At 36.6% G+C, this 21,806-nt stretch overlaps 2 pseudogenes; one reads left to right on the forward strand and one right to left on the reverse strand.

Moving 5' to 3' along the window:
• Window positions 1–633: 633 nt before the first annotated feature.
• LOC144455182 (small ribosomal subunit protein eS26 pseudogene) lies at window positions 634–981 on the reverse strand (annotated as a pseudogene).
• A 19,821-nt stretch (window positions 982–20,802) lies between these two features.
• Window positions 20,803–21,119, forward strand: LOC110213618 (large ribosomal subunit protein eL36 pseudogene; annotated as a pseudogene).
• The last annotated feature ends 687 nt before the right edge of the window (window positions 21,120–21,806 follow it).

Below are 21,806 nucleotides of genomic sequence, written 5' to 3' on the forward strand. Positions count from 1 at the left end.
GTCTTTGACTCTAGCCTCTATAAAATCCTGCAGCAGAATAACCAGAGAAAGTAAACCAGGCCAAGGAGAAGTCCAATCTGTCACTCTGAACCAGAATCTTTCTAACTAGTGGATAAAGACTGAGTTTAGCAACAGTTTACTGGAATTCTGAGGGACAAGCTCACAGTTATTTTATTTAGAAACAATCCAAAGAACTTATGGACATCAGACCAGATGCAACAAGTAGGTTTTATGTTCCTCCCAACCCCTGCCCAAACAGAACATTTTTGGATCACTGAAAGCCTCTAGGTACCCAATGTAAGCAGTTCCTGAGATCCTAGGACAACATAACACTTTTAATACTCTCAGAAAGTAGGAGAAGAACTTAAGAGGACCTTGTGTGGAAGAATGGACAAACAAAAAAGAATCCCACCATAAAGAAAATGAAAAGCAAAGAAGATGAAAAGCAAAAAGAAAGCTTCCAAAGTACCTACAAAGCCACACACATACAAAAATACAGAACTTGAGCTCAAATTCAACTAAAATCTGGGAATACATGAAATAAATGTTTTTTGAAAAAAAAATTTTTTAAGGTTGACCAACCATTTTATTTTCCTCTGATCAGTTCAGGAATGTTGATGGGCAGATAGCTCTTTACATAGGCTTTGGAAGGGGTCTGGGGGCAGCACCAGCAGGGTCTGAAGTGGGGTGGGGGTGTCTGATCCTTTCATGCCTCCCGGGACCGATGCCTCACTACCTTGCTGCGGATAGCGCAGATCCCACAGTAATGAAGTTTCACATACAGTTTAGGCAGCACATAGGAGTCGAAGACGCTGGCCTCGGAGATGTCCCTGAATGCCGCTGCTTCCACGACGTTGCGGATGACGAACATCTTGATGGCCTTGAACTTGGGCACTCAGGAGCGCAGTTGGTGCAGCGGACGGACTGCACGTCGTCGAGGCCCTTCTTTGCTCTCCCGTTGTTCCTCCTCTTCTTGCTCATTTTGAAAGCCAAGAACCGAAAAGCGAAAATTTAATTTTTTTTAACAAATGAGAATCCTCAAAAGAATAAATTCAAAAAGAAATGAGGGGTCTAGAAGAAATAATTGGAAATAAATTAGCATCTTATCACGAATAGTACAAAATCTCACTTAATAAGCATGCTGAAAATAAGAATGAATAGAAAAGAAATCACTGACTCCAAGGAACAACAGAGAATATTAGTGCAAAGCCAAAAGAAAAAAATGTAAGAAAATGTAAAATGTCTCATAGCAAAGCAACTTAATTTGAAAGCAGATTGAGGAGAGATAATTGAAGAATTGCTGAACTCTCAGAAAGCCATGACATGAAAAAAAGAAGAGTCTAGAAAGCACATATCAAGAAATCATAAAAGAAAATTGAAACAATCTCTTAGAACTAGAGGACAAAGTGAAGAAAGAATAAACTACTGGTTACTTTTTGTAAAACAAAACAAAACAAAACAAACAAACAAAGAAAACACTTCTTAGGAATATTGTAACCAACATTACAACTTCCAAGTCCAAGAAAAAATAACACAAGCAGTAAGAAAGAAAGAATTCAAGTATTGAGAAGCCATAGTCAGGAACACACTTAATTTAGCCACTATCACTATACAGAAATAGGGAGTTTGAAATACAATATTTCAGATGATAAAGATAGATTTACTATCAAGATTATCTTACTTAGTGAAACTAAGTACAACTGAACTCTGGGAAAATGAACATTTAATGAAAGACATGCTTTCCAAGTATTCATGGTGAAAGAGTCTGTTGTTGTTCAGCTCCCATTCTTTTTTTTAAGATTTATTTTGATTTATCAACCATCACTTCATAAGCTTTCGAGTTGTAAATTTTTCTCTCCCTCCTTGACCACCTTCCTCCCCAAAATGGTGTGCAATCTTATATAGGCTATACATATACATTCCTATTAAACATATTTTCTCATTAGTCAAGTTGTAAGGAAGAATTAGAACCAATAGGAGGAATCATCAGAAAGAGGAAACAAAACACAACAGAAGAAAAAAAATAGCAAATAGTATGCCTTGATCAGCATTCAAACTCCATAGTTCTTTCTTTGGATGTGGATAGCATTTTCTATCATGAGGCCTTTGCAGATGTCTTAGATCTTTGTATTGCTGGGAAGGGTTAAGTTTATCATTATTAGTCATCACACAATGAGGTGGTTGTTGTGTACAACGTTCTCTTGGTTCTGCTTATTTCATCCAGCATCAGACTATACAAGTCTTTCCAGGTTTTTCTGAAGTCAGCCGGTTCATCATTTCTTACAGCACAATAGTATTCAATGACATTCATATACCACAACTTGTTCAGCCATTCCCCAATTGATGGGCATCCTCTCAATGTCCAATTCTTTGCCACTACAAAAGAGCTACTGTAAATATTTTGTACATGTAAGATAACAAAGTCAAAGCTTCCACAATAAAAAGACTCCAAGAAAAATACAAATTAGCTTCAGGCAAAGGAAGAGCTCAAAAAGGATTTTGAAAATCAAGTGAGAGAGGTAGAGAAAAAACTTGGAAGAAAAGTGAGAATGATACAAGAAAATTGTGAAAACCACCAATGAAGAGGAAAGCAAAACAACAATTAGGAGCTATTTTGCCCAACTGTATGCCAATAAATTTGACAATCTTAGTGAAATGGATGAATATTTACAAAAGTATAAATTGTCCAGATTAATGGAAGAGAAAATAAATACTTAAGTAAGCCCATTTCACAAAAAGAAATTGAACAAGCAATCAATAAACTCCCTAAGAAAAAAATCTCCAGGGCCAGATGTACTCATAAATGAATTCTGTCGAATATTTAAAGAACAATTAATTCCAATGCTACATAAACTATTTGGGAAAATACGGGAAGAAGGAGTCCTACCAAATTCTTTTTTGATACAAATATGATGCTGACACCTAAATCAAGAAGAGCCAAAATACAGAAAGAAAATAACAGCCAATTTCCCTAATGAATATAGATGCCAACAATTTAAATGAAATATTAGCAAAGAGATTACAGCAACTATTCTCAAGGATAATACACTATGATCAGGTAGGATGTATATCAGGAATGCAGGACTGGTTCAATATTAGGAAAACTATCGGCATAATTGACCATGTCAGTAACAAAACTTACAGAAATCATATGATTATCTCAAAAGATGCAGAAAAAAAACATTTGGCAAAGTACAGCATCCATTCCTATTAAAAAAACACTAGGGAACGTAGGAGTAAATGGAGTCTTCCTTAAAATGATAAGTAGCATCTATTTAAAACCATCAGCAAGCATTATATGTAATGGGAATAAGCTAGAAGCATTTCCAATAAAATCAGGGGTGAAACAAGGATGTCCATTATCACCACTGTTATTTAATATTGTGCTAGAAATGTTAGCTTTAGCAATAAGAGAAGTAAAGGTAATTGAAGGAATCAGAATACGCAAAGAAGAAACAAACCTATCACTCTTTCCAGATGATATTATGGTATACTTAGAGAATTATAGAGAATCAAGTAAAAAATTACTTGAAATAATAACTTCAGCAAAGTTGCAGGATATAACATAAACTCACATAAATCACTGGAATTTGTATAAACTACTAATAAAGCCCAACAATGAGAGATAGAAAGAAAAAATCATTTAAAGTCATAGAGACATTATAATATATATGGGATCCTACCTACAAAAACACATTTACAAAACACTTTTCACACAAATAAAATCAGATCTAAATAATTGGAACAATATCAGTTGCTCATGTGTAGGCCAAGCTAATAAAATAAAAATGAAAGTTCTACCTAAATTGATTTACTCATTCAGTGTCATACCAATCAAACTACCAAAAAATATTTTATAGAGCTAGAAAAAAATAGTAACAAAATTCATCTGGAAGAATATCAAGGGAATATCAAAGGCATATCCAACATATCAAGGAAACTAATGAAAATAAATTCAAGGGAAAGTGGCCTAGCTGTACCAGATCTTAAATTGTATTATAAATCAGCAATCATCAAAACTACTTGATACTGGCTTCTTAGTATCTACTTCTCAGTAGAGTGGAATAGGGTAGATACACAAGACACAACAGTCGATGATGATAGTAATCTACTATTTGATAAATCCAAAGACCCCAGCTTTTAGGATAAGAACTCACTGTTTAGGGGCAGCTAGGTGGTGCAGCAGATAGAACACCGGCCCTGAAGACAGGAGGACCTGAATTCAAATCTGGCCTCAGACCAAACACTGGACACTTACTAGCTGTGTGACCCTGGGCGAGTCACTTAACCCCAATTGCCTTAAAATAATAAAATAAAATAAAATAAAATAAATTTAAAAATTCACTGTTTAACAAAAACTGCTGGGAAGACTGGAAAATAGTATGGCAGAAACTAGGTATAGACAAACATCTTATACACTAAACCAAAATACACAAAAACCAAAATTTAAGTACAAACACTGATTATAAGCAAACCAGGAGAACAATGAATAGCTTACCTATCAGATCTATGGGGAAGGGAAGAATTTATGACCAAACAAGAGATAGAGAACATTATGAAATGCCAAATGGATGACTTTGATGACTTAAATTAAAACATTTTTGCACAAACAAAGCTAATGCAACCAAGATTGGAAGGGAAGCAGAAAGCTGAGAAACAATTTTTACAGCCAGTGTCTCTGATAAAGGCCTCATTTCTCAAATATATAGAGAAATGAGTTAAATTTAAGAGCACAAGTGATTACCTAATTGATAAATGGTTAAAGGATATGAACAGGCAAAATTCAGATGAAGAAATTAAAGCTATCTTTAGCCATATGAAAAACAAAATGCTCTAAATCAATGTAGATTAGAGAAATGCAAATCAAACTGACTCTGAGGCACCACATCACACCTATCAGATTGGCTAACATGACAAAAACACGAAAATGATAAATATCGGAGAGGATGTGGGAAAATCGGAATACTAATGCAGTGTTGTAGACTTGTGAACTGATCCAGCCATTCTGAGGAAGAATTTGGAACTTTGCCCAAAAGGCTAGAAAGCAGAATTGGCCAAATGGAAAAGGAGGTCTAAAAGCTCACTGAACAAAATAATTTCTTAAAAATATGAATGGAACAAATGGAAACCAATGACTTTGTGAGAAACTAAGAAGCTATAAAACAAAACCAAAAGAATGAAAAAAAATAGAAGACAATGTGAAATATCTCATTGGAAAGACAACTGACCTGCAAAATAGATCCAGGAAAGATGATTTTCAAATTTTTGAGCTACCTAAAAGCCATGATAAAAAAAAAAAGAACCTAGACTTTATCTTTCATGAAATTATGAAGGAAAACTTCCCTGTTATTCTAAAACCAGAGGATAAAACAGAAATTGAAAAATTCACTGATCACTTCCTGAAAGATCCCAAAATGAAAACTCCCAGAAATAGTATGGCCAAATTCCAGAGTTCCCAGGTCAAGGAGAAAATATTGCAAGCAGCCGGAAAGAAACAATTCAAGTAAGATCCCTAGTCAGGATAACACAAGATCTAGCATCTTCTATAATGCAAGATTAGAAGGCTTTGAGTATGATATTCCAGAGGTCAAAGGAGCTAGGATAACAACCAAGAATCACCTATCTAGAAAAATGGAGTATAATTCCTCAGGGGAAAATAGACATTCATTGAGAGAAAGGATTTTCAGGATGTCTTGATGAAAAGATTAGAGCTGAATAGAAAATTTGACCTTTAAATGCAAGACTAAAGAGAAGAAGAAAAAGGTAAACAGGATAGGGACTTAATAATTTTAAGTTGTTTACATTTCTACATGGGAAGATGATATTTGTAGTTCATAAGACCTTTCTCATTATTAGGGTGGTTGGAAGGAATATATAGATGGAGAGCACAGGTGTGAGTTGAGTATGAAGAAATCGTATTTAAATATAAATCGTATCTAAAATAAAAAAAAATGGGGTAAGAGAAGAATGTACTGGGAGAAAGAGAAATGCAGATTAGGGTAAATTATCTCATATCAAAGAGGCAAGCAAAAGCTTTTACAATGGAAGGAAAGAAAGGAGAGGTAAGGGAGAATGAGTGAATCTTATTCTCATCAGAATTGGCACAGAGCAGCGACAACATACACACTCACATGAGTATAGAATTCTTTCCTACCCTACAGGAAAGTAGGAGTAGAAGGGATAAAAGAAGAAGGGGTGATAGAAGGGAGGCAGATTGAGAGAGGGGGTAATCAAAAGCAAAAAACATTTTTGAGGAGGGACAGGGCAAAAGGAGAGAGGGAATAGAATAAACTGGAACAGGGATACAGTTAGCAATAGTAACTGTGAACAAGTTTTGAAGCAAGTTTCTCTGATAAGAGACTCATCACTGAAACATACATAGAGAGTCAAATTTATTTTTAAAAAAACTGTTCTTCAATTGCTAAATGATCAAAACATGTGATCAGTTTTCAGATGAAGTAATCAAAGCTATCTATGGCCACATGAAAAAATACTCTAACTCACTATTGATTGGAGAAATGCTAATGAAAACAATTCTGACATACTATCTCATACCGATTAGATTGGCTAGTGGGACACAAAAAGTAAATGACAAATGTTAGAGGAAATGTTGGAAAAATGAGAATTCAATGCACTATTGGTGGAGTTGTGAACTGATTCAACCTTTCTGTAGAACAATTTGGAACTATACTCAAAGGGCTATCAAACATTGCATACCCTTTCACTTAGCAATGCTACTATTAGATTTCTATCCTGAAAAAGATAGGAAAAAAAAAAACAAAAAGGAAAGGGACCAATATGTACAAAACTATTTATAGCAGTTCTGTTCTGGAGGCAAAGAATTATAAGTTGAGAGGAAGTTCATTAAGTGGAGAATGGCTGAACAAGTTGTGGTATGTGTTTATGATAGAATACTATTGTATTATAATAAATGATGAGCAAGATGATCTCAGAAAAACCTGAAAAGACTTGCACAGACTGATGCAAAATCAAATGTACTGTGTACAATGTAGCAGCGATATTGTCAGATGATCAGCTGTGAATGACAGTTCCCAGCAACTCTGAAGAACTTATGATGAAAGACACTATCCATCCCCAGAGAAAGAACCAATGGTTTCTGACTACAAATTGAAGCATACTTATTTATTTATTTAATCATTCATTCATTCATTCATTCATTCATTCATTCATTCATTCATTTATCTATCTGTCTATCTATCTATCTATCTATTTATCTATCTATCTTTATTTATTTATTTATTTTTCTTGACTTTCTTTTTTTCTGTTTCTTCTTTCCTTACATGACTATTATGGATAAATGTATAACCTATATTAAATTGCTTGCATACTCAATGAGGGTGGTGGGGAGGGAAGTAGGGAAAAATTTGGAACTCAAAATTTTGAAAATAAACGTTAAAAATTGTTTTTACATGTAACTGGTGGAAAGCAAAATGCTGAATAAAAACTAGAAAAAAGACTACATAATAATAATGGCTGTATCATGATGTTAGTGGCACCTCTATTCTGAATATACCTTTGGAGTCTTTTCCTATCTTTATGAATGTGCTGCTATTAGAGGTGACAGGACCATGTCAGTAAACAATTGTGGAATCCTAACACAATATTTTATAAATATGTAGTTTATAAAAGATTATATACTTAATAGCCTCATATAATCTGTAACAATATATATGCAGAAAAAATACTCCCAGAAGATTACATTTGAATGGAAATTAGAGAAACAGAAAAAATCTTACAGTTTTTTTTTTCAGAAATTGTTTCATTCGAGTATTGTATCTCATCAAGCGCAACAATATGCATGCAGTAGGTGATTAACGACTGAGTCAAATTCAGTAGAATTGATGAGAAAGTGGGAAAGGTTGCAATATCAGTGGAGTGAATACCCACATTAATGAAATCATAAACAAGACAAAGTAATACAGTAATAAATTCATAGAAGAGCTCATATTGTCATGCTTTTTAGATCAGTTCTTCCTCAAAAACTGCAGATTTTAGTTTACCCTTTCAAAAGCTTTTGATGACTAATCAGGAATTCTCTCCTAATTAACATTGGATCATATGCCTTTTTTTCTTCATATCTCATCAAAAATTTTCAGAAAGTTCAGAATAATTCATTTACCATAACGTTCTTGTTTACTTGACAGTAAATTAAATACCAGAGAAAATAACACTGATAGAACAAGAGTCCTACTTAACTAAATTCAAAAAGACATCAGTTGCAGTTTTCTCTGTGATAGTCTTTCCTGCTTTGCTAACTACATTCCATAGCTGCTTCACTAAATTCAATGGCCATTATGTGTAAAGCACAATGCTAGGTAGACCCAGGGATATGAATTGACTCACTACCTGCACTTAAGGCATAAAGCATTAAATTCTTTGAAGACAGTACCAATCTCACTATTGTTTATATCTATATATCCTAGCATGGAGACTGAAATGTTTCTGCTTAAGAAATGATTGTTAATTGATCAAAACTATTAGGTAAGATGAAATATGTACATAAACAACTACTGTAAAAATCAAGGTATGATTAAGTGCTTAAGAAAAAAATCAAATGTCATGAGATGAGAAAGATGAGAGAAAAAAATCTCAAGATCCCAGTCATTTCATTCTGATATCAGCAATACTTCGGGTGACTATACATTTATGTCTTTCTTCTTCCACCCCAGGTCTGCCCATTCCTGCTTTGGTGGAGCTTACATTCCTTTGTGCATTACAGTTCTAGCCATTTCTCTCTCTGTCTTCTCTTTGACAAAAATACATTTCTGTTATAGCATTGAGGTCACTAAGTCCATAGTATCTGAATTGAATTCCATCATCTTGTGAGGATATGTTTAAGTCCTTTAAGAGCATATCAAGTTGATAAGGTCATAGTAAATGTCCACTGCTATAAAATAGACATGAAAAATCCTTCTAAGCATAAAATAGCATTAACCTTGGTGACACATTTTGTTTCTGTGGCCCCAGTGTACTGGCAAGAAAATTTAGATAGTTTAAGGGAAATCATTACCATTAAAAAAAATTCAAATGTCTTTCTCTTAGTGGAAGAACCAGGAAGAGAAATAACCCTATTACAGTGCTGATAAATTTTTGTCTAAGATATGAAGGCACCCAGCAAACTAGATTTCTGCCTTTGAATAATATTTTTAATAGTCTGGTCAGCAGAAAATTAATGTTTCAGTTGCTTTTACTGTCTTAATGTTATTTCAGTTTCTAAGGCAAAAAGATAGCTTTGATGTAGCAGTAGATGTTGCCTTTAACAAGCCAGCTATCCCCCTCATATGTTCATAGCAACAGTGAAGAAGGGGTTCACAAACATGCTTCTCAGTGTAAGCTTATCAAAGCTGTTAACCCTGATCTATGTAGAGCCAAACAAAACTTGTCCTCAAACAACTCAGTTTTCCTCATATAGATGTCCCAAAGGCATCCTTAGAAATTAACAAACTTAAAAAGTGTCTATTTCTGCCCCAAAATATTGAAGAAATTCTGTATGCCCCCTCCTCCTTGTCATTGCTAAAGGGAGAAAACGCTCTGCACCCAAAAGTTAGTTTCCTTTAAGGATAGAAAATGACCTCTAGATGAGATAACTTACTGGATAGAGATTACTATACCTGGAATTGGGAAAGGCCAAATTTAAATCCTGTCTCTAATACTGTTCAGTGACCTTGACAAGTCATGTAAACTCTGTCAGTTGCCTTATTTAAATGAGAATAAAAATTAGTACCTACCTCCCAGTGCCATTTTGAAAATCAAATAATATATATATATATATATATATATATATATATATATATATATATATATATATATGTATGTGTGTGTGTGTATTTAATATTTTGCCAACTTTAAAACAGTATGTAAATGTTGACTGTTGTTAAAGTAGATCTTCACCATTACCCTAAATGAGATAGAATGAGGAGATTGCTACTAGAAATATATTTAGGGCACTATTCCTTTTATATTTCCTGACATTTCCTCAAACTCAAAATGTCCAACATATGACTTATTATCTTCCTTAACCCTTCTTTGAAATTTCCTGTTGTTGTTGTTGCTACAGACATAGCCATTATTCCAGTCTCTCAAATTTTGTAACCTTCACATTAACCTTGACTCTGCCATTCCTTTCCCACACATCAAACCCGTTGTTAGATTTTGCTGTCTTAACTTCCACAATATCTGTCACATTCAACCCCTTCTTTCTGTTGACTTGGTCAGAATCTTGGCTCAGGTCCTCATCACATCTCATTTGTACTATTACAATAGTCTCCTAATTGGTGCCCCTGCCTCAAATCTTTCCTTAAATGCAGCATCCATCACAAAACTGCCAAAACGATGTTCCTTAAGCACAGATCTTTCCATGCCATTCTCCTATTTAACAAACTACACTAACTCTATATTATATATAGAATCAAATATAAATTCCTCTTTGAGGCTTTTAAAGCTCTTCTCATCCTGGTTTCAGCCAATATTTTCAGCCTCATTATACATTGCTCACTTTCCTGTAATCTAGAGTCCAGCCATGATGGTTCCTAAAACACAACACTCCATTTACCATCTCTGTTCCTTTCCATTAGCTGCCCCTCCCTGAATGCACTCCAAACTCACCTCTGCCTTCATCAAATCCCTCACCATCTTCAAAATCAGCACCATTCTACAAAACTCCTTTTATGATATCCTCACCTGCTCACATCCTCCCTCCCCAGCTACTGTGTTTTAGGTGACTTTGTGTTTGTATGTCTTCCCTTTCTATATACTCTGTGTAAACTTACAATAAACATGTTTTCTCCTCCTATAGAATATAAGCTCTTGAGAACACAAAATATTTCATTTTTCATCCTTGGATTCTCAGAGAATTTTTGACTGACACTAAGAAGTGTTTAAGACAGAATTGATTGATTAATTGATTTTCAGACCCACACTGGTTCTCTTTTCCAGTACTTGGCAATGAAAGTGCAGATGTGTTGTACAGGTCAATTTAACAAGCACGTATGAAGCACTTCGTATTTGCCAGAAACTGTGCTAGTGGATAGCAATGTAAAGCTAAAAGAAAGCAGATCATAGAGTTGACATTCTACTTAGAGAAAAACAGCATTTATAGAAATAAACATTTATTTTTTTATAAGAGTAAATATAATTTGCATTGCAATGTATATTATGAGGGCATCTGACCCTTGAACAGCACTTCGAAAAAAGTTATGTATTCTCCATGGAAAGGGTAAAGAGCCTGAAAATGCTGGGAAAAGGTGGCAGCATGCACATAGGCACAAAAGCAGGAAACAGAATAAAACGAACAATAAAAACTAATAGAATCAAAATAGAATAAAATATAGTGAATGTTGAAGAGTAAACAGGCCAATTTGGCTTCTATGTAGATTTTGTCATGGAGGATTAAGGTTTTCAATTAAAAAAATAACAAGTTCACATTGGCAAAGACGTATTTAATTCACTCTGTAAAATATATTATGTTTATCATTGGTGTAGTAGAAAGTTTGTTATAATTGGAGTCAAAGATATCGGCTTGAATTGTCTTTGCTACTTACTAGCTGTGTGACTCTGGGCAAGTCATATAACTTCTTTTCATGTCTATTTCCTCATTTATGAGATGGGGATAATGAAACCTAATTCATAGTATTGCTTTAAGACTTGAGTGGGATTTTAAAAGGCGTATGTAAATACCTCCTAGTGTTATTATTAATTTATTCAGACTTTTGATTTCATTATTAGAGGGAACCTCTATTGAGGAAACTCTCTTTACCAATGCAGATACAAAACTATTATGTAATTTATAATCACTGAGAGTTGCCTAAGACACTGAGAGATTGAGCTACTTGTCCACTCAAATCTTGTTCACTCTGCTTCTGAGGTTGGCCATTAAAACAACAACAACAACAACAACAACACTATATGTGATCTCTCTTGTAATATTTCCTCTCCAGCTGTAAGGAAGCAGAAAGAATGTTAGAGTTGGGAGTCAAAGGACTAAGCTTGTAGACAAAGCACTTCATTTTTCTTAGCCTCAGTTTCTTCATTTATAAAATGAAGGCATTGGACTAGATATACTCTTGGTTCCCATCTATGTCTAAATTGCTGATCTCACATTTGTGCATTATTGCTAAAGTTTGCAAAATAACTTTACATATATCATCTCATTTGATCCCCATAACATCTCCTTGAAGTAGATAGTGCAATCTTGTGGTTAATAGTAGAGCAGTATTCACATTTTTAAAAGATTTTTAAAAAAATACTATAATCCTACATAAAAATTTATCTGTTCTGAAGTTTCAGTAACAAGAATAATGGTGTATTTATATATTACCTTGTTTTATCCTCATTGTAATAAGTTGCTAATCACTTTACAAATAATAACCCATTTGATCATCACAACAACCTTGTAAGGTAGAAGCTATTTTTGTCACCTATATTTTATAGATGAATAAGCTGAGGCGCAAAGATGTTTAATGACTTTGTTAAAGTCACATTGCTGGTAAGGAGACTGAGGCAGGATTATAACTCAAGTCTTCCTCACTCTAAATCCTGCATTCTATGCAGTGTATCCTCTTGCTGTCTAGTAATTCTGTAAAATAGTTACAGTAATTTTTTAAAGTAAGGATTCTTATTATTCCCACTTTACAGAGGAGAAAGTCAAGGCTCACATACTGTAAGTGACTTGCTTCTGATCACAAAATTACCAGAAAGTTGAGGTGGCATCTTAATCTAGTTCTTCTTGACTCCAAATCTAGAAATCTGTTCTACCTTGCTACCTCTCCATCCTTAAATCTTTCCTTCAGTGAGACCTTATGGAATTTGAAGTTTTAAAAGATATGTCAGAAAATAGCCTAAGGGTATTAAAGCAAACAAAACAAACAAGCAACAACAGCAACAACACAAACTAGCTTCCTTAAGTTTCTTATTTGTCTCTTTTATCTTTAAATTAGGTAGTTGTGTGACACAAAGAGAATATGTGCGTAAGTCAATCTTATAGAGCTCTATATATTAAACACCCTGATTTCCTTCATTCATTTCCACTTCCCTCCCCCTTCTTCTTCACTGTAAAAGCTTTCTCTTGAATCTTTTAAGTGAGACAATTTGTGCCATTCAACCTCTCCAATTCCATTTCTCCAAGTACATTCCTCTCTCATCCCATAATTTTATTGTTTTTAGGTATCATTGCTTCATATTCAACTCACACCTGTGGCCTCTGTCTATATACACTCCAAAAAGGCCAGTGTCCTCCATTGCATCCAGGACCACCTCTGGTTTTCCTGATCCTTATCCGGCCATGGAGGAGAAAGTGACTTTCTACAGCCCTCCTTCACTTAAATCCCAATTCACTTGCATGTCATGGCATCACCTCCCTGATGTCATGGTCCTCTTCAAGAATGAAGGACAAATAGCAATCTCTGTAAGTAGTGAAGGAGTTGTCCACTAGGGACCAAAATTCTACATATGCAACACATCTTCCTTCCTTTCTTCCTTCCTTTCTTTTTTCTTTCTTTCTTTTTCTTCCTTCCTTGTTTCCTTTTCTTTTCTCCTGTTTTCTTTTCTTTTCTTCTCTTCTCTTTCTTCTCTTTTCTTTTCTTTTCTTTTGTTTTCTTTTCTTTTTTCTTTTGTTTTCTCTTCTTTCTTCTCTCTCCACAAAGGGTATCACACCCTTACCTGCTGGTGCTCTGTAAATTTTAATCTCTGAAACTTTTTTGTAATTTTTTTTCTCTTAAAGACCAGCCTTAACCCCAAATCACTATGGTCCCAGACCAAGCCCTGCTTGGTCACTGTCTGGCCTTTTTATCAACAATACTAAAAACTCTCTATTTCATTGAATGTCTGCCTTCCCCTTGAAGCATTGTACTTAGTTTTGCTGGGTAGGTGATTCTTGGTTGTTATCCTAGCTCTTTTACACTCTATAATATCATATCCCAAGCCCTCAGATCCTTTAAGATAGTAGCTGCTAAATCTTGTGCTATCCTGACTATGGCTCCACAATACTTGAATTGTTTCTTTCTAGCTGTTTGTGACATTTTCTCCTTGACCTGGGAACTCTGGAATTTGGATATAATATTAGTGGGAGTTTTCATTTTGGGATCTCTTTCAGGAGGTGATTGGTGGATTCTATCAATTTTTATTTTACCCTCTAGTTCCAGGAAGTCAGGGCACTTTTGCTTGATAATTTCTTGAAAGATGAAGTCTAGGCTCTTTTTTATCATGGTTTTCAGATAATCCAATAATTTTTAAATTATCTCTTCTGGATCTATTTTCCAAATTTTACATTGTCTTACTTTTTTTTTCAGTTTTTGGTTTTACTTTATTCTTTCTTGATTTCTCATGAAGTCATTAGCTTCCATTTTTTCAATTCTTATTTTTAAGGAATTATTTTCTTCAGTGAAATTTTGTACCTCCTTTTCCATTTGGCCAATTCTACTTTTTAAAAAGTTTTTCTTTTTCTTCAGTGAATTTTTGTGCCTCTTCCTCTATTTGTCCAATTCTGATTTTTAAGGCATTCTCCTATTCATTGGCTTTTTGGACCTCTTTTACCATTTGGCCTGGTCTATTTTTTAAAGTGCTATTTTCTTCAGTATTTTTTTTTTTGTGTGTGTATCTGCTTTACCAAGCTGATGGTTCATTTTTCATGATTTCCTTGCAGCACACCCATTTCTCTTCCCAATCTTTCTCTTACTTGGCTTTCAAAATCCTTTCTGTGCACTTCCATGGCCTGAGAATAATTTGTATTTTTCTTGGAGTCTTTGGATGTAGGACTTTGTTATCTTATTCTGATTATGTGTTTTGATCTTCTTGGTCACCACAGTAACTTTCAATGGTCACAATTTTTTTTTTTGCTCATTTTCCCAGCCTATTATGTGACTTTTAACTTTTTTTTTTGTTAGCTCTGCTTCCGGGTAGGATGGCAAATTGTCTGAAGCTTCTGGGGATTTCTGCAGCTGTTTTCAGAGATATGTCTAGGGAACTGTAAGTTTTCAGTTCTTCCAAGTTAGTATGATCTAAGGAGAAGTGTTTACTTACTACTCTCCTGGCCTGTGTTCTTGTCTATGAGTGATCACAAGCACTCTGTTCTACCCTCTAACTGTGAGGAGGGTCCTTCTTCACTGTGGCCACAGTCTCTGGTGTGCTAATGCTCCTCCTCACTCTGGAACTGCCATGCAGGACTGAGACTTGGATCTGAGTATAGGCAAAGCAACTGAGTCCTGCCTCAGTGCCAGCAAAGAGACCCCTATATTGTTCTTCCAGTTGTTTAACTCCTTTACCACGTGGGGGGCTGAGAGTTCCAGAATCAACTACTGCCACTGCTGGTTCAGTGAGTCCCAGGGCTGCTCCTGGTTTACTGGGCTGTGCTGTGCTGGTGTAGCCTGTGCTGGACTGTATTCCATTCTCACTTAAGCATGACAGACCTTTTCTGCTGAACTTCTAAGCTGTCTTTGTTGTCTATGGACTGAGAGGTCTGGAAACAGCAACTGCTGCCACTGATTCAGTCACCCCAAGGCCTGTTCGTGGTTTGCTGGGGCCTGGTATGTGGTGATGTAGCCTGCCCTGAACTGTGCTGGACTCGTTTCTCTTGTGCACCCTGGTGCAGTAGACCTTTCCTGCCCACCTTCCAAGTTGTCTGGAACTGGAAAATTTTTTCACTCCATCTTTTTGTGGTTTCTGCTGCTCTAGAATTTGTTTAGAGTCATTATTTAAAGGTATTTGGTAGGTTTGGGGAAGAGCTCAGTTGAGTCTTTGCCTTTACTCTGCTATCTTGGCTCTGCCCTGAACCACTTCCTTTTGAGTTAAATTGAACTACTGGGAAATAAACTGTTTTCTAATTTAAATATAAAGGTTAGAAATAATGTTAAATTTACAAGATGGAAAATAAGTCATTATTTTCCAACTATTACCTAATAAAAATAGTATACGGTACCAATGGCTGTAGGCATTAAAACAGCAGCAATAATAAAGCAATACATGAATGACTAATTATGATCGAATTATTCAAGGATGTCACATTTGTACACTAATCCTTCTTAAAGATAGAAAGATATAGAAAGACAAATGTTAGTTCATACAGCATTTTTGCTAAAATTAAAATCAAAATTTCATCCCAAGTAAAAGTTTAATCAAATTATAAGAACATCAGTAACATATAGTGAAAGATCATATGACTCAGGGGCAGCTAGGTGGTGCAGTGGATAGAGCACTGGCCCTGAAGTCAGGAGGACCTGAGTTCAAATCCAGCCTCAGACCAAACACTTGACACTTACTAGCTGTGTGACCCTGGGCAAGTCACTTAACCCCAATTGCCTAAAAGTAAAAAAACAAACAAACAAACAACAACAACAAAAAAAGAAAGATCATACGACTCAATGTAGCCATGTAAATCTTCTAGTCCAACCAATCTATTCTATAGATGAGGAAAATAAGGGCCAAAGAAGTTGCCTAATTTGTCAATTGTAACCTAGCAAGGTCAAGATTCAAACTAGGTCCTCTGACTCCAGGTACATTTTCTACTACACCATGCTATTTAGTCAAAACTTAATTGCTCAGTATTTTTCACAGAGCATGATATTATTAATTACTATCTCTGTTTTACAGATGAGGAAACTCTGGTAAACATTAATAAAGTGATTTGCCCAAGGTTGCATAGTGAATGTCTGATTGGAACTTCTGACTTCAGGTCTTGTACTTTAGCCACTGCACCATCTATAATTTTGCTTTTGAAGGCATTCTTCTCTTCATTGGCTTTTTGAACATCTTTTGCCATTTGGGTTAGTCTATTTTCTAAGGTGTTATTTTCTTCAGCATTTTTTGGGTTTCCTTTAGCAAGCTGTTGACTAATTTTTCATGATTTTCTTGCATCACTCTCATTTCTCTTCCTAGTTTTTCCTCTGCTTTTCTTACTTGCTTCTCAAAATGCTTTTTGAGCTCCTCCATGGCCTGGGACCAATTTATATTTTTCTTGGAGGCTTTGCATGTAGGAGCTTTAATTTTGTTGTCTTCATCTGGTTGTATGTTTTGATCTTCTTTGTCACCAAAGAAAGATTCTGTGGTCTGACTTTTTTGCAAGATTTGCTCATGATCCCAGCCAATTAATTGAATTTTAAATTCTTTGTTAAGGTAAAGGTCTGCTTCCAGTGTGGAGAATGTACTCTTCCAAGCTTTGGGGGTATTGTGCAGCTGTTTTCAGAGATTCTTCTAGAGTCCTGCAAATTTTCAATTCTTCCTGGGTGGTACAATCGGGATGAGGTGTTTACTCCTTTCCTGGCCTGTGTTCTGGTCTATGAGTGTCTATGAGTGACAAGAATTCTTTTCTGCCTTGGAAGTGTGAAGAGGATTCCTTCGCCACTGCAACTATAAGCTCTGCCAGGCCAGTGCTCCTCCTCAACCCAGGACCCCACTCAGAGCTGTGACCCAGATCCAAGCACAGGCAAAGCAAAAGAATACTTCCTCAGCACCAGCAAAGAGATCTCTGCAGTGCCTCTCTGATCAGCCACTTTATTCCCCCTCAGTCTATGGGCCAGAAGCTCTGGAAGTGGCCTGTGCCCTGCTGGGTACCTCCCAGCCCCAGTACCCAGGGCAGCAACCAAGCTTCTCTCTCATCAAGGTCTGACAGACCTTCTAAGTTGTCATTGGCATTTTGAGTTGAGAAGTTTGGAAAATTCTACAGTTGCTAGTGATTCAGTCCCTTGAGGCTTGCTCCAGGTTTCCTGAGTCTTGTTCTTTGTCTGCATGCCCCCAGTGAACTGCACTGCTCTCCCATCCTGGTGCAACAGACCTTTCCCATCAACCATTCAGGTTGTCTTCAGCTGGAAATTTGTATTACTCTGTCTTTTTGTGGTTTCTGCCGCTTGAGAATTTGTTTAGGGCCATTTTTACAGGTATTTGGAGGGGTTTGAGGGAGAGCTCAAGCAAATCACTACTTTTACTCTGCCATCTTGGCTCCACCCACTGTCTGCTTTCTTACTTAACCAAGAATCCTGCATCTCCCTAAGCTTTGCTTGTACTTTACTTTTTATGGAGTTAAATACTGCCTTTTTAGAAATGGATGAACTCTCCACTTGGTAAACCCTGTGGTGTTCTCATTTTTCATTTAGCAGCTTCTGAATTTCCCCATCAGTTTTCAGTCTCAATGTTTGTGAGTGTTCTGACCCAGATGAGCAAATGTAGTGCTATACACCAAAACTGCCCACTCCTTTTCTGCTCCACTGTTGCCAACTATGTGTTGGCTCAACTTTCCCTCTGAGTTAGCAACAAACTATTTGCACTCAGAGAAGAGCTCTAATCTATTTCTTCTGGTAGTTATTTTGCCTTGGGCACACTACATTTGTTGAATGTTAATATTTGACTTTGAGAGGATAAGTCTGTAATCAGTCCAGCACTCTATATCACACATTGCCTTTGTCACTCTCACATCCTGTTTATCTCTCCTCCTTACAGTCACATAGTCTACTAAATGCCAGTGTTTACTGCAAGGGTGCATCCAACAAGTTTCATTGCATTTAGGTTAATGGAAGACAGTATTGATGATGAGGTCATGAGATGCACAAGTCTTCAGTAATAAGTCACTATTGCTATTCCTGTTTCCAAACCCATTCCTCCCTAGGACTCCATGCAAGTCTGTACTCTGAGCTTACTCTAGCATTAAAGTTACCCAGAATTTTGGCACATTGGTTATAAGGTTCTGCAGGTATTTATAAATTTTTTCTTTTACCTCATCAGCGTTAGTCACGGTGGGAACATAGGCACTAATGATGGTGGTGCTACATTTTCTTGTAAGGGGCAATTGCATTGCCATGAGCCTGTCATTCACCCTTTTTGGCAGGCATTAAAGCTTACTGACTAAATTAGTTTTGATTGCAAAACCTACACCAGATTCATGGCCCTCCCCATCACTGTGGCCACTCCAGAAAAATGTGTATCCAGCTCCAACTTCATTTGCCAGCTGTGTTTCACTCAGGGCTATTATTTGGATGCAACACCTGTTGAGTTCTCTTGCAACAAGAGTTGTTCACCTACTGGATTTTGTGTTGTCTGTAAGTGTACACACATTCCGTGTGCCAACAGTGAATGGAATTGTTTTTGCAGATGTTTTTGTACATTGTGTGTGTGTGTGTGTGTGTGTGTGTGTGTGTGTGTGTGTGTGTGTGTTTCAACCACAGAGTGGGATTCCCCATCTGTTATGGAAATCAGGCCAGAGTTTGCTAAGCAAACAATGTTAGGGCACCTTTTCTAACCCCTTCCTCACACGAGGAGATAAGAAGTCTAATCCTTAAAAGGCTGCACAGACACCTGGGGGCTGCCAAATCCTGCTGCTGCTTCCAGTGAGAAATAACCCTATGGCCTAGGCCACCTGTGTGCAGGATTGTGATTACAGCTGTCACTGTATATGCACCTGATGCTTCATCAGTTACCTGTCACACAGGACTTTGAGATAGATGAAATAGTAAAATGGTATATGTGATGTCTTTTGATTTGTGTGTAAAATGGATTTAAGTGAGACAGAGTTGCATGAAGTCATCAGTCTCATTCTCTAATCCAGAGTCATCACAGTTCAGTTGCAGGACAGAATCAAGATGGCTGGTGATGGCTCAAGATGCAATGGATGACCTTGGTGTCTTCAATGTCTAACAAAGCTCTAAGTGCTCCACCACAACTGCTTCATCTGCCTCCATGGCCATTGGAACAAATTGTTCTCATCTGTTCATTCCACCAAGAGAAGTCTTCACATGCTTGGGGTAGGCACCCCCCTAACTCATCAATGGGCTTGAGATCCCTTGGTTACCCATACCTGGTTTAGCCCATAAGCCAAAACAGTTTCCTGGATGTGTCCACTGTGCATGCTACAGCTTCTTGGAGCCAGGTAAAAGTTAGGTGGAACAGGTGGACACCAAAGGTAGAAAGCAGCCCTGAAAAGGGCTTTGCAGCCATCACATCAAAGGTACTAGTTTTCACTGAACACAACATACACCCCAATGGAAAACAGAAGAAATAGAAAAAAAGTAAAATATCTCATTGTAAAAATGAGTAATCTGGAATATAGATCCAGGAGAAATAATTTAAGAATTATTGGTTTGCCTGAAAGCCATGACAAAAAAAAATGTCATGGACAACATTTTTCAAGAAATCATCAAGGCAAACTGCCCTAGGGCCCTAGAACCTGAAGATAAATTAGTCATTAAAAGAGTCCTCCAAACACCTACTGAAAGAGATATCCAATTGAAAACTCCAAGGAGTATTGTAGGTAGATTTCAGAATTATTAGGTCAAGGAGAAAATTCTGCAAGCAGTCAGAAAGAAGTGATTTAAATATTGTGGAACCACAGTCAAGATTATGAAGAAATGAGCAGCTTCTACATTAAAAGATTAGAGGGCTTGCCATATGATGTTTCAAAAGGCAAAAGAGCTAGGATTACAACCAAGGATCAACTATCAAGCAAAATTGAGCATAAACTTTCAGGGGAGGAGATGGATATTCAATGAAATAGGGGACTTCCAACAGAAAGAGCAGAGCTCAACAGAAAATTTGACCTTCAAATGAAAGACTCAAGAGAGGCATAAACATATAAATAGGAAAGAAAAAAAATGTTATTTAATAAGGGCAAACATTTTACATCCTTACATGAGAAGATGATACTTGTAACTCTTGAGAATTGTATCTTTATTATGATATTTAGAAGGCTTACATATAGACAGAAGTGTGGTATAAGTTGACTTTGATGTGATGATAAAAATCTAGGGTCAACGCTCTCTCCTTCCTTCTGGTGGCTGCCTTTGGGCCTACAGTAGCGCTGCTGCCATGGCCATCTGATGACCCATGGCCATAGGCCTCAACAAGGGCCACAAGTTACCAAAAATGTTTCAAAGCCATGACACTGCCGCCTCTGTGGGCACTTGACCAAACACATCAAGTTTGTGAGAGATATGATCCCAGAGGTGTGTTGATTTTCCCCTTACGAAAGGCAAGCCATGGAATTGTTAAAGGTCTCCAAGAATAAGCGAGCCCTTAAGTTCATCAAAAAAAGAGTGGGAACTCACATCCGATCCAAGAGGAAAAGAGAGGAGCTCAGCAACATCCTAGCTGCCATGAGGAAGGTTGATGCCAAGAAAGATTAAGTTGGACCCCGTCAACCTTCCCCACTTACCCAATAAAGATTTGACAAATAGGAAAAAAAAATCTAATTAAGGGATTGTAATCTAAAAAAAGGATTGTACTGGGAGAAGAGGAAAGGAGGAGGCAGAAAAGGGTGAATCATATAACATGAAAAGGCACAAAGACCTATTACAGTAAAGTGAAAGAAGGGAAGGGGATTAGCATTGTTTGAACCTCACTTTCATTGGATTTGGCTACACGAGGGAAAACCATACTCAGGAATAGAAATTTAAATTTCTGTTTAGAAGTAGGAGTAGAAATAGGAGGGGGAAAGGGAAAGTAAAAGGAGGGGATGGATAGAAGGGAGGGAAGAAGTAGTAGGGGGAAAGGGAAAGAAAAGAAGGGAAAGGACTAATAGAAAGGAGGGCAGGTTGAGAAAAGTAGTGGCAAAAAGCAAAACTTTAGTCAAGAAGGAAAGGGAGAAAGAAGGGAGAAAATAAAATAAGTGGGGCAGGGAAATAGGATGGAAAGAAAGGCACAGGTAGTAATCATAACTATAAGTGTGAATGGGATCAACTGCCCCATAAAACTGAAGTGGATAGTAGAGTGAATGAAAAAGCATAATTCTATTATATGTTATTTAAAAGAAACACATTTGAAGCAGAGGGATACACACAGAGTAAAGATAAAAGGCTAGAGTAGAATATATT

This window comes from Phascolarctos cinereus, unplaced genomic scaffold (assembly GCF_003287225.1).
Source record: "Phascolarctos cinereus isolate Bilbo 61053 unplaced genomic scaffold, phaCin_HiC Scaffold_9;HRSCAF=440, whole genome shotgun sequence".
Taxonomy (NCBI): domain Eukaryota; kingdom Metazoa; phylum Chordata; class Mammalia; order Diprotodontia; family Phascolarctidae; genus Phascolarctos; species Phascolarctos cinereus.